Here is a 14536-nt window from a genome sequence, read left to right on the forward strand (position 1 = left end):
CAAATAAACTGAATTGAATTGAATTGAAGATTCCCAGAAGCCTCCCTAATTGATAATATTTTTACAAATAATATGGAAAGTAAAGTTATAAGTGGAATTTTAATGAATGACATTAGTGATCACCTGCCTGTCTTTCTTATCTATGAATGTAATTATATAAAAAAGAGGGAATTAAAGGAAATTAAATATAAGAGAATAAGTACTGAAGAATCTATAGATGCTTTAAAAAATGATCTAATCAATTGCAATTGGACCAATGTATATAATGAAACAGAGGTAGATAAGGCTTATGACTTATTTTTAGATACATTCACAGATCGATATGATAAGCACTGCCCTCTGAAACATTATAGCACCAAGAACCAATATGCAGAAAACCCATGGATGACCAAGGGGCTTCAAAATGCATGTAAAAAAAAGAATAGCTTGTATAGACTGTTTATAAAAAATAAAACGAAAGAGGCAGAGTTCAAATATAAGAAATATAAGAATAAATTATTAACTATTATGAGAACATGCAAAAAGGATTATTATACCAAATTATTAGAAAAGAATAAAAATAAAATTAAAGGTATATGGAGTATATTAAATAGTATTATTAGAAATAAACAAATAAATCAAACATGGCCTGATCACTTTACAGATAAGGGAAGGGAAATTGTTACAATGAAGGAGGTGGTTGATGGTTTTAATAGCTTTTTTATTGATGTTGGTCCTAATCTTGCTAAAGATATAAAAGATACTGGAAAGAAACTAGCTGAAATGGAATGTGGCGAGAGTATTGCAGATTCAATATCTTTGGGAATTGTTGATAAAATGGAAAGTATTGCTATTGTAAATAGAAGTGCCAACAAAACTTCCACAGATTGGAATGACATCGACATGTCACTCATAAAGAAAATAATTGAGGGAATAGCTGATCCACTTACTCATATGTGTATAATCTATCATTTAAAACAGGCACCTTCCCAGAAAAAATGAAACTGGCCAAAGTGATTCCATTATACAAAGCTGGCAATAAACATTTATTCACAAATTATAGACCTGTTTCCTTACTGTCACAGTTCTCAAAGATACTGGAGAAGTTATTTGTGCAAAGATTGGATGATTTTATTGACAAACATAACTTACTAAATGACAGTCAGTACGGTTTTAGATCATCTAGATCAGGGGTTCTTAACCTTTCTGACCTCGGGGCCCAATTTTTTCAGTACAGAGTGGCCCGGGGCCCGTTAAATATTAACACTGTATAGCAGGGGTATTCAACTAAAACTTTAAGAGGTCCATTTAGAGAAAATGTACTCAAGCGAAGGTCCAGAACATCATAATATATATATATATATATATATATATATATATATATATATATATATATATATATATATATATATATATATATATATATATATATATATATATATATATATATATTCAAGTAGCCTCATAGTTGTATCAACATCTGCATCTGACTGTTATATTAAAAAAGTACATATTTACCCATTAACATGTGTAACTTCAATTACACATATTTCTTTCTCTTAAAAATAAAATAGATTTTATTTTATTTTTCAAATGCTATCTTATTCTATTTCTTTACCAGCAGTTTGAATTTCCCCTTTTCTTTGTTAATTGTCTCAACACATTTGTATAATAAATTAATATAAACACATCTTAATAATTGAACAGTTTTGCAGTTTTTCTTTCTTCCCCTTAATCTTATGCCCCCACTTTCTGTCGTTCAGTGAGAGAACTGAGCTTTCTCCTGCCAGAACTTAAATCTGGGCTGGATGGTGTCAGGTTCTCATGCACATGTGAAGGTGCTCATTGATGAGCCTGGAACGATATTTAGTTTTAATTCTGTTCATTGTGGACAAAGCTGCTTCACAGCTGTATGTGGACCCAAACATGTTTTAAGATGGTCAGCTTATTTTCTGTGACTTCAGTTCAGACTTGAGTGGATATGTTTGATGAAAAACGTTGTGTTTTGTTTCAGTGGCGTTTCACTTTCGCACTTTGAACGCCACGGTCTCTGAACGTATGAGACACTGGTTTTGTCCCAGTGGGAAGACTGAACCAGGATGAATCTGTCCATTCCGGGTTGAACTTTCCTTTCCACCTGTTACGTTTCTCATCTCTGTAAGAGTCAAGCTAATTACTTACTAAGTAACTTACTAAGTTTTATTTACATTAATAAGTTGTCAGGACTGCGCGTGTCGAGTTTCATCCGAGCCTGAGCGGGCAGAGCCAGCACCGCAGCTCTCTGGCCGCTGCAGCCGAGTCAATTTCCGATGCTTTTGCGAGCCCGAACAACAGTCCAGTCCAGCAGACACGTCAGCCCACGCATCTACCATCCTTCAGCAGTAACGACGGAGCCCGCCGCCCGAGCGGCACCGACCTCCCCGGCCGCGGGGACGCGTCGGGATAAATGATCACGCCGCGCTCGCTTGCTCTGGGCGCAGACCCAAGTAATCGATCCCTGATCCTGGCGGATCTAAACATACTCTGTGCAAAATGAAGGATTTTCTCTATAAATACACACCATTTCTCTTACTATTACACGTACAGCTAGCTGAGTGTCTTCTTCTCCTCATTTGGTTGGGAGTTGCTATGCAGTCCCGCGGCCCTCGCGGCCAACACGTACAAAACTGAATTTTTTTCGCGGCCCACTAGATGGCGCTCGCGGCCCAAGTGTGGGCCGCGGCCCTATGGTTAAGAATCACTGATCTAGATCAACTTCCATGGCTCTAATGGAGCTAGTAGAAGAGATAACAGGATGCATTGATAAAAGAATATATGCAGTGGGTGTTTTCATTGACCTAAAAAAGGCTTTTGACACGATTGATCATGGAATATTGCTCAAAAAAATGGAGCGGTATGGTGTCAGAGGGGTAGCACTCACTTGGTTACAAAGCTACATCAGTAATAGGAAGCAGTTTGTCCAATTAGGTAATTACAAATCAATGTGCTTGAACATCGCCTGCGGTGTCCCACAGGGATCTATCTTGGGACCCAAATTATTTATTTTATACATTAATGATATATGGAAAGTGTCTAATATTTTAAAAATGGTGATTTTTGCAGATGACACAAATATTTTATGCTCGGGGGGAGATTTGCAGCAACTGTTATCGGTGGTCAAAAGTGAATTGCTAAAACTAAAGTGTTGGTTTGATGAAAACAAATTATCATTAAACCTGAATAAAACTAAGTTCATGATATTTGGAAATCATCAAATTAAGCAAAAGGTATGTCTGGAAATTGAAAATGTGGAAATTGAAAGAGTTTATGAAATTAAGTTTCTTGGTGTTTTAATTGATCATAAACTCTGCTGGAAGCCTCATGTAAAATATGTGTGCTCTAAATTATCCAGAAGTATTGGAATACTGGGCAAAGCTAAACATGTTTTAGATCAGAAATCACTTCAAATATATTACTATGCACTTATTGATCCATATCTGTCCTATTCTGTTGAAGTATGGGGGAAAACATATAAAAGCACTTTACAAAAGATTTGCACATTACAAAAAAGAGTTATAAGGATTGTTCATCATGCTGGGTACCTTGCTCATACAAATCCCTTGTTTTTAAAATCGGATATTTTAAAATTCTGGGACTGACCCGTTTAAAATCATAACGGGTCAGATTATGTTTAAAGTCTGGAATAAATTGTTACCAAACAACATCCAAATAATGTTCGTGGTTAGAAAGGAACATACAATTTAAGAGGGAATCGTAATTTTAAACAGCTTACCATCAATTCAACTCTAAAAAGTATGTGCATATCTGTTTGTGGTGTAAAATTGTGGAACAAACTTGATGAGGACATGAAAATGTGCATTAACTCAAAACAATTTCAAAATAAGTATAAACAGACACTCTTGGCCAGCTACAAAGGACTGGACAGCTAATTTTATTTTATTTTTTTAGACAGGATTTTATTTAGTTATCATGTTTGTAATATGGGTTTTATTTATATTCATTCATATTAAAGTTAAATGTTGTATTTTTTAGATTGCATTGATTCATAGATTATGACTATTCTTTTGGAATTGAAATTTGTATGGGTGTCTGTATCTGTGTGTGTGCGTGTATGTATGAATGTGTGAATATATATGTGTGTGTAAATGGATGTGTATATGTATAGGTGTATGTGTGTGTATGTATGTATATATGTGTGTGTGTGTATATATATATATATATATATATATATATATGTTTATATATTATGTAATTGTATTTTATATATAGTTGTATTGTATGCTGTGTGGCGATGTAAGGGGGGGCTAAACTTGATAAGCTTCGCTTCCTTCAGCTCCTTCTCAAACTTGCACTGCATCGTAATGTGCTCTTTTTTATATTATATGTACCTGCATGTTTGAGACAAGTAAAAATCAAATCAAAAACAAATCGGAATATTCTAATTTTTTGAGATAGGATATTTGAATTTTCTTAAGCTCTAAGCCATGATCAGCAATATTAAAATAATAAAAGGCTTGCAATATTTCAGTTGATTTGTAATGAATCCCGAATGTATGACATTTTTGTTTTCGTAATTGCATTACAGAAAATCACAATATTCTAATTTTCTGAGACAGTCCTGTACATATTTCTGTGCAAAACATGTTTAGATAAATGTAAATGACCTTTTATGTTGCATGTACTTGTCAAAACATCAGAATGTAACATGTATACTACTGGGTATTGGTCTGTTGTCAAAGATCTGAATAAAAAAATCTGAACAGAAAAGGTTTCATTTCTGTAACAACAAAGATGAAAATGTCACATCTGCCTAAAGTGGCACACAGACATACTAATGAGAAGAAACTACCTCTCTTGATGTGCAGGTGTGAGGCTTGTGACTTCCTTCTGACTAGAAAACACAGTCTCTAGAGTGATGACTATTGCTGGCTGGAAAATCCCTCCTGTCCTCCCAGCTGATGAAAGTAGGAAGTCTTGGGCAGGTTGTGCAGAAAGATGTGCCTTGAGATGGTGCCCGTTCCACCTCAACGCTGATCCTTGATGGTGGATGACAATGGAGTCACACACTCTTCTAAAACCACTGCTGGTGTCACTCGGGCCTTTTCCTGATCCAGCTTGATGAGGACTGTGTCTGCGGGTCGTAGCGGTGGAAGAGGTCTGGCTCCATGTCTGCAATTATAGTAGAAAGCTTGTTTTGCCTTCTCACCAGCATCTTTCTGTTGAACAGTCTTTCTGTTGGGCCACTTAGGTCAAAGACTATTCTCTAATGTGGGGAGAGTTGTTCTGATCTTTCTCCTGAAAGGAGAGGGAGTAGATCTGTAGGACATGAGGGTCTATTACTGGGTCTTCTTTTTGGAGAATTCTCTTCGCAGTCTGTACTGCTCTCTCCGCATCACTGTTTCCTTGATGATGGTGAGGACTAGATGTGGTGTGCTTAAAGCCTTGCTGTCTCGCCAGGGCCTGGAACTCTGCATTGGAGAAGTGAGGACCATTGTTGCTCACCACCTCATCCGGGATCCTAAACCTTGCAAATGTTGCTTTAAGTCTCTGAATGACTTGACCGCTTGTTGTGGATGTTAGGTGCAGCACCTGGAGGAGCCTGAGTAATAATCTCATGTTACTAGGTAACTGTTCTTGTTGTGCTCACAGAGGTCAAGAGCTATTCTGTTCCATGGACGGGCAGGCAGAGGTGTAGAGATGAGTAGCTCTTCTTGTTGGGCCGGCTTTTGCTCTTGGCATGACATGTGTTGAGTCCTGGCCACCAAACCAAAGACTTTGCTCTGTCTCTACACTCTAAACTTTGTTAGCCCCTGATGTCCATCATGTATTTTCTGTAAGATGTCGGCTCTCAGTAACGGTGGAATGATGATCCTGCTTCCACGTATGAAGAAACCATCAGCCTCTGATTGCTCATTTTTCACCTTCATGTATGCTCTGCTGTATTCTGGCCAATCGCTTCTCATGAATTTTATGACAGACAGCAGCTCGTTGTCAGCTGCAGAGGCCATTTTGATGCTTTCCATCCTGTTTGAAGATGCTGGGATGCCTTGTACCCCCGAAGCTACAAGACACTCCACCCCGCTGTGTGTCTCAGTCTCTTCATGTAAGTCTGTGGGATTCGGGGCAAAGCATCAGCAATGACGAGGGTTTTTCCTGACATATACACAGCCACTGGAGTGTACCTCATAACTCGCATTAAGAGACGTTGACATCTTAAAGGAACTTTACCGAGGCTCTGGCTGTCGATGAGTGACAGTAACGGCTTGAGTCTGAATACATCTAGGCCACACAGATACTTGTCAAACCTTTCACAAGCCCACACGCCAGCCATATACTCCTCTATCTGGGCGTAGCATTTTTCAGCTTCAGAGAAACATCTTGAGCAGTAGCCTACTGGCTTCCACTCTTCTCTGTGGAGCTGGAGCAGCGCAGCTCCCTGTCCATAACTACTGGCATCTGCAGATACGCCTGTGGGCCTGGTGACGTCATAAAAGGAAAGAACAGGCGTGTTTGTCAGCATTCTTTTAATGTCCTCAAAAGCTCTGCCCTGTACTGTAGTAGTAGTACTAGCTCTGTCCTGGGCTGTAGTAGTAGTACTAGCTCTGTCCTGGGCTGTAGTAGTAGTACTAGCTCTGTCCTGGGCTGTAGTAGTAGTACTAGCTCTGTCCTGGGCTGTAGTAGTACTAGCTCTGCCCTGTACTGTCGTAGTAGTGCTAGCTCTGTCCTGTACTGTAGTAGTAGTACTAGCTTGGTTCTGTACTGTAGTAGTAGTACTAGCTCTGTCCTGGGCTGTAGTAGTAGTACTAGCTCTGTCTTCTACTGTAGTAGTAGTAATAGCTCTGTCCTGGGCTGTAGTAGTGCTAGCTCTGCCCTGTACTGTCGTAGTAGTGCTAGCTCTGTCCTGTACTGTAGTAGTAGTACTAGCTCTGTCCTGGGCTCTAGTAGTACTAGCTCTGTCCTGGGCTGTAGTAGTAGTACTAGCTCTGTCCTGTACTATTGTAGTAGTACTAGCTCTGTCCTGTACTGTAGTAGTAGTACTAGCTCTGTCCTGTACTATTGTAGTAGTACTAGCTCTGTCCTGTACTGTAGTGGTAGTAGTACTAGCTTGGTTCTGTACTGTATATATATATATATATAAACTTTATTACAGGCTCAAATGTCCCACAGGGTATAAAGACAACAACATACACTACATCAAATATAAAAACATGTATAAAAGGTAAGAGAAAAAGGCAAAAAAAAACAAAAAAAAAACAAAGAAACACAGTCTCATGAGAGGCACTCCAGCCAGTGTCCTCTGATGGTGGATGTGAACCTTATTGCACTCAGCCCAGGGTCTGTCATTTGATTGATTAGGCAGTTCAATGAGCGGTCCAGTCTGCACATGAACTTGTATGTGAGGTTCCTTAACAGAGCCATGAAGGTGGTGAGACCCAGAGTCACAAAGAGCTGGCTGGCTCTGGTGCTCCTCGGCTTGTTTAGCAGTATGCGAAGACAGTCATTGTACGCTACTTGCAGTTTACGTAGGCTTTCTTTCTTGAACTTCACCCACAGTGGGGCTGTGTATAGAGGGGTGCAGTAGCTTCTAAACAGATTCACCTTGACATCCGGAGTGCAATGGTGGAATTTACGAACAAGCATATTTGCTTGAACGTAAAGCAGTCTCCTCTGTCTTGACATATCTTCGTCGTCCTCTAGGGTATCAGTAATAATATGCCCAAGATATTTTGTATTTTTAGAGACACACATAGGCTGACCAGACAGGTAAAAAGAAGGAAACGTGAGTTCCAGATCACCCTTTGTTCTACAGATTAAGACCATGCTCTTCTTAGCATTAAGAGTAGTAGTACTAGCTCTGTCTTGTAGTATAGTAGTAGTACTAGATCTGTCCTGTACTGTAGTAGTAGTACTAGCTCTGTCCTGTACTGTAGTAGTAGTACTAGCTCTGTCTTGTACTATAGTAGTAGTACTAGATCTGTCCTGTACTGTAGTAGTAGTACTAGCTCTGTCCTGGGTTGTAGTAGTAGTACTACCTCTTTCCGGTACTATTGTAGTAGTACTAGCTCTGTCCTGTTCTGTAGTAGTAGTAGTAATAGCTCTGTCCTGGGTAACACTTTACAATAAGGGTCCCTTAATTAACGTTAGTTAATGCATTATTAAGCATTAATTAACAGTTTAATAATAGTTAAATAACCATTATTATGTATTACTTAACATTAATTAGCATATTAGTTAATGCATTAATAAACAGTTAGTTAATGCATTATTAAGCATTAATTAACAGTGTAATAATAGTTAAATAACCATTATTATGTATTACTTAACATTAATTAGCATATTAGTTAATGCATTAATAAACAGTTAATTAATGCCTACTGCTCAGAGTTAATTAATACATTAGTAAGCATTAATAAACGTTACATGATGTAATTAAGTATCCTTATGTATGCATTACTTAGTGTTGGTGCCATTTTCTGTTCAATAATTTATGATCATATTTAGTTATTATTTTTGGATATATTTAGTATTTCTTTATTATAGAATATCTATGATTGCATTATAATTGCATTTTTATTTCCTTTTAGTTTAATATGCATTCAGTTTACTGCTTGGAATTTGTTAAAATGAATAGCCAATAGGAACCGAGGCTGAGCAATGAAAAACGACTGTGTGTTTGTCTAATGGAGAGATCTTTATTAAAAGACGGGGCGAACACACTGTTTTCTACCGTCGTTAAAACTTTAACACGTGTAGACTCGTTTATTCCGTCTGACTGAGTGGTTATTTGCATGGATCTCAAGGAAGAAATGTCAAAGAATCAAAATACGACATTTAGCCACTACATTAAGTAGAAAACAGTCGCCGAGGGCGAGAAAAAAGACCGAGAAGCCGCTGCGGGAGAAAGGAAAAAAAGTCCGCTGCGCAACGGAGGAAAAAAGGCTCGGCGCACATGGTCGGACCTCCAGACGACTTCAAACGATGATGGATGAGTACAAAAATCTCATATTATGAATGAACAATTAAGTAATGCTTCGGACTTGCAAGTAATGAAGAAAATGGATGATTGTTCACTGTAATTGCCGACGCCAAGTAACGTGGCTGAGTTTTGGAAAAAAAAAAAAAAAGAAAAAAGTTTCAAGCCTGCTGCGCAGCCACAATAAGAAGCCATACAAGACGGTTTATGAAACGTGCTATTTTTAGCAAGTCATATCAGCTCAGAAGAAGCTCAAGTTTGCCTTTGGAAATAAAGCCTTGAATCTTACTTTGGAAAACTACATGTTTTAAGATTAAAGGACAGCTAAGTAGGATTTCTGAAGCGTGCTAGAGTTTGCTGAGACTTGTCTAATATAAATAGCCATTCAAAATGTCTAAGGATGAAAACAAGATGGAGGGCAACGTCGCGCTAGACACTAAAAGAAGGACCAAGTTAACTTCAAAAGCATTGGAAGAGAAGCTTGATAAGCAAATGACTGTAAGAAAACGTGTTTTAGCACGCCTTGTTTCCAAAGCAGAGGAAATTGAAAGGCTTATGACAAATGATTCCAATGCATTTGTAGTCGAAAAGGATTATCTTCGAGAATACTCAAAATTATTGAATGAGTTTATTGAAGTGAACGAAACAGTAAGTGAACTGTTGTCAGAAGAGGAAAGAAAAGCTGACCAGCAGTACTGGAGTGAGCCTAATCTTACCAAGTATGAGAACTTTTTGACCACGTTGGAGCAGTGGATAATAGATGCAAAGCAGCAATTCAAAGACACTCATGAACAGGCTGCAACTGAATCTGAGGCTCCAGAGGATGGTGTAACAACACAGCAGAGTGAGCCTGCTGCTAAAGAGCCTGCTGCTGAAGAAGTGCATCCAGATGACAGTATGTCTATGGTGCAACAGAAGCATGCTTCAATCCCAGCGCGAAGTGTATGCAGTAGACGCTCAAGGGTATCCAATGTGTCATCTCATGCTTCAAGGGTATCCAACGTGTCATCTCATGCTTCATCTTTGCGTAAGAAAGAGGAAGCTCACCGAGCAGCTTTACTGGCGCGTGCAGCCGCACTTGACAAAAAAGAAGCACTGCAGTTGCAAGAGGCTCAAATGGAAGCACAGCTAGCTGCACAGCTGAAGTTTCAGAAAATTCAGATGAAGACTCAAATGGAGAAACTAGATTTCGAGACTGCTCTCGCAGAGTCCACAGCAAAGCTACAGGTTCTGGAAGAATATGAGAACATGGAAGATGGGATGAATTCATACCTGAACAAAAACACGCATGCAGCTACAACCATCCCACGTCACGGTCCAGATGTCAGACCAAAATCGACTAGCTATCCACGAGCTATCCCAGATAACAGTGCATCTCATGTTCCAGCTAAGCAAACGCCTCATGTGCAAGTGAAGAAAGAAAATGACTATGTTGCAGGCACACATCCTGGTGCTAGGCAAGTTGAACTCGATGAAGTGATATTGAAACAGAAGGATATCACTGAAATGTTAGTCACACAACAAAGACTAGCCAACTTACCTCAACGAAAAGTCCCTGAATTCGGTGGCGATCCTCTTGAGTTCCTGCCATTCCTGAGGGCTTTTGAGCACATCATTCACAGTCGGACAGACAACGATGGAGATCGTTTGTACTATTTAGAGCAATTCACCACAGGCGAGCCAAGAGAATTGGTGAGAAGTTGCCAATACATGAGTGCACAACAAGGTTACACGGAGGCAAGAAAGCTCTTGACTTATCACTATGGCAATGAACAGAGAATAGCTGTGGCTTACGTTGATAAGGCTGTCAAATGGCCTCAAATCAAAGCAGAAGATTCAAAGTCCCTTCACAGCTTCTCCATCTTTCTCACTGGGTGCAACAATGTTATAAATGACTTGGAGTACCTAGAGGAAATGAACAGCCCGAGCAACCTTCGAACCATTGTCTGCAAGTTGCCCTTCAGGCTTCGTGAAAGATGGAGAGTCATAGCTTTCGACATCCAAGAGAAAGAAAGAAGAAGAGCAGGCTTCGCTGATCTTGTACGGTACATCAACAGACAAGCTAAGATAGCTTCTGACCCACTTTTCGGTGATGTCAAAGACCCTGCTGATGCCAAAGAAAGGAGTAAGTTCAGCGCTAAACCTGCAATGGGTCGACTGAAAAGAACCACCGGCCTGGCAACAAGCGTAACGCCAGCAAATGATTCCTCTGAATCAAGAAAGTTTATGCAGACTAGCAACGCATTTCAAGAGCCATGTCTGTACTGCAACAAGGGACACGCTCTGAGTGCATGCAACAAAATCAGAGGTCTGCCAAATAAAGAAAGAATCGAGTTCCTTAAAGGGAAAGGTCTTTGTTTCGGGTGTCTGACTCAAGGGCACATGGGAAAAGATTGCAAAAAGAAAGCAACATGTGAAATTTGCAGCAAGAAACACCCTACTCTGCTCCACATGAAGAGAGAGGAAGATGACTTTGGCAACCAAGCAACTGCCAAGTCTGAGAAGTCAAGCGGAGGCTCCACCAGTGAACGCTCAACTCCACGAGAGCAAGTAGCATCGAAGAGTGAACTCTCAGCAGTCACCGGGGCCGGAGGCAGCGACTGTATCCTGTCCATTGTGCCAGTGCGCATCAAATCCAAGAAGAGCAATAACACCATAGAAACGTATGCGTTCATGGACTCAGGAAGTTCAGCAACGTTTTGCTCTGAACGATTGATGAGACGACTTGGTGTTAATGGAAAGAGGACTCAAGTGCTACTACGCACCATGGGCCAGGAGAAGCCTGTGTCCTGCTTCGTCCTCTCTGACCTAGAGGTGTGCGGTCTGACAGAGCGCAAGTACATCAGCCTGCCAGATGTTTACACCCACACGGACATACCTGTAACAAAGGAGAATGTTCCGGTCGAGAAAGACCTGGAAAGATGGCCGTATCTGCGGAAAGAAGTGCGGCTACCACAGATTGATGCAGATGTGGAGATGCTCATCGGTATGAATGCTTACTCTGCAATGGAGCCGTGGAAGATAATCCACAGTCAAAATGACGGGCCTTATGCCATAAAGACAACCCTTGGCTGGGTAGTAAATGGCCCTCTGAAGAAAGACAATGACCACAAGCCAAGTCACTTCAGTCCTGGTGCTTCAGTCAACAGAGTTTCAGTCAGCAGTGTGGACAGCATGCTGTTGTGGCAGTACAATCACGACTTTCCAGAGCAAGCTTGCGAAGAGAAGTTAGAAATGTCACGAGAAGACATCCAATTCATGCAGCGTGTGGCTGAAACAACCAAGAAAATTGATGGACACTACTGCGTTGGATTGCCTCTGAGAAACAAAGATGTTGTGATGCCGAACAACAAGTGTGTTGCTGAACAACGAGCATCAAGCCTGAAAAGGAAACTCGCTAAGAACTCCAGCTTCCATGACGACTACACAGCCTTCATGTCAGACCTGCTCAGCAAAGGCTATGCAATGGAAGTCCCTGCTAACGAGAGCAACCATAATGATGGCCGAGTATGGTATATTCCCCATCATGGTGTGATCCATCCGCAGAAGATGAAGTTGCGGGTTGTTTTTGATTGCGCCTCTTCGTTCCAAGGGAAGTCGTTGAACGAGGAATTGTTACAGGGGCCAGACCTCACAAATAGTCTGGTTGGAGTCCTGACAAGATTTCGCCATGACTACATCGCACTCATCTCAGACATTGAGGCAATGTACCACCAGGTGAGAGTTCCTGATGAAGATTCTGATTTTTTACGATTCCTCTGGTGGCCAGAGGGAGATCTGAACCAGCCTCTGCGTGAGTACAAGATGGTCGTGCACCTGTTCGGGGCCAAGTCCAGCCCTAGCTGTGCCAACTATGCGTTGCGGCGGACTGCAGAGGATGGGAAAGATAGGTCTTCACCTGAGGCAGTAACCACAGTTCTCGAGCACTTCTATGTAGACGACTGTCTTGTCTCAGCGTCTGACGAGAAGAGGGCTACTTCCTTGACGAAAGACCTTATTGCACTCTGTGCGAGTGGAGGATTCCATTTGGCTAAATGGTCTAGCAATAGCCGTGAAGTACTGTCATCACTTCCCGAACATGAGCGTGCGAAGGAGATCAAAAATCTAGATCTGGACAGGGATGAGTTACCCATGGAGAGGGCACTCGGAGTGGACTGGTGCATAGAATCGGATTCCTTCAAGTTCCGCATCCGTGTGAAGAACATGCCTGTCACCAGAAGGGGTATCCTATCAGTCGTAAGCTCAATTTACGACCCCCTTGGCTTCCTGTCGCCGTTCATTCTTCTCGCCAAGACCATTGTGCAAAATCTCTGTCAAATAAAACTGGCATGGGACGATGAGATTCCTGAAGACATTGCAAACAGATGGTTTGCCTGGCTGTCTGACTTGAGCAGGTTTGCCAGCTTCTCTGTAAAGAGGTGCATCAAACCTGATGGATTTGGTCCAGTAGCGTCAGCACAGCTGCACCATTTCTCTGACGCCAGCGAGAAGGGCTACGGTGTTGTCAGCTACATACGGATCGAGAACAGCCACCGTCAAGTCCATTGCTCGTTTCTTCATGGAAAATCAAGAGTGACACCGCTCAAGCCAGTCACTGTGCCACGTCTCGAGTTGACAGCGGCTACCTTAGCGGTGAAAATGGACAAGCTCATGAAGCGAGAACTTCGGATGGACCTCAAAGACTCTGTGCTATGGACAGATAGCACCACTGTCCTCCGATACATAGACAATGACGGCGCTCGCTTTAAAACTTTTGTAGCAAATAGAGTGTCGACTATCAGAGAGAACACAAGGCCAGCACAGTGGAGATATGTCAGCACGTCTTTAAATCCAGCTGACCATGCATCACGAGGAATGAAGGCAGAGCACTTCATGAAGTGTCAGAGTTGGATTGAAGGGCCTGACTTCCTTGCCAAGGATGGGTCTCACTGGTCAGTTCTCTCAGAGTTCTCAAGAGAGATAAGTGATGAGGATGCTGAGGTGAAGCGCAAGATCACTGTGAACATCATCAATGCTGTCAACTCAAGCACAGATCCTCTATTCAAGCTGATACATCATTACTCCAACTGGCACAGTTTGAGGAAGGCCATCGCCTGGATGTTGAGGCTGAAGGAGCTGCTTAAAAATCTATGCGAAAGAAGGAAGATCTTTGAGTCTCAAACACAGTCTCTACACAGTCAAAATATGAAACCCAAGATCGTTGAAGACCACATGCAGAAGTGGAAATCCGACATGAAAGGAACCGATCTTACTGTCAAGGATATCAGGAGAGCAGAAACTGCTATCATTCAGTTCGGCCAAAGGCAAACCTTCCATGAGGAGCTTTGTGCGCTGCAGAAGGGTGACAAGATCAGAAGAAGCAGTTTCATTGTGAGATTGGATCCTTTCCTCCAAGATAATGTCCTTCGGGTTGGTGGAAGACTGCACCGGGCAGCCTTGCCAGAACACACAAAGCATCCGGCTATTCTAGCCAAGAACCACCATGTCACAACTCTCATCATAAGGAATGCACATGAGGAGACCGGACATGGAGGGAGGAACCACACCCTCGCTCGCCTGAGACAAAGAGTCTGGATATGCAAA

This window comes from Cololabis saira, chromosome 17 (assembly GCF_033807715.1).
Source record: "Cololabis saira isolate AMF1-May2022 chromosome 17, fColSai1.1, whole genome shotgun sequence".
In the NCBI taxonomy this organism is placed as follows: Eukaryota; Metazoa; Chordata; class Actinopteri; order Beloniformes; family Belonidae; genus Cololabis; species Cololabis saira.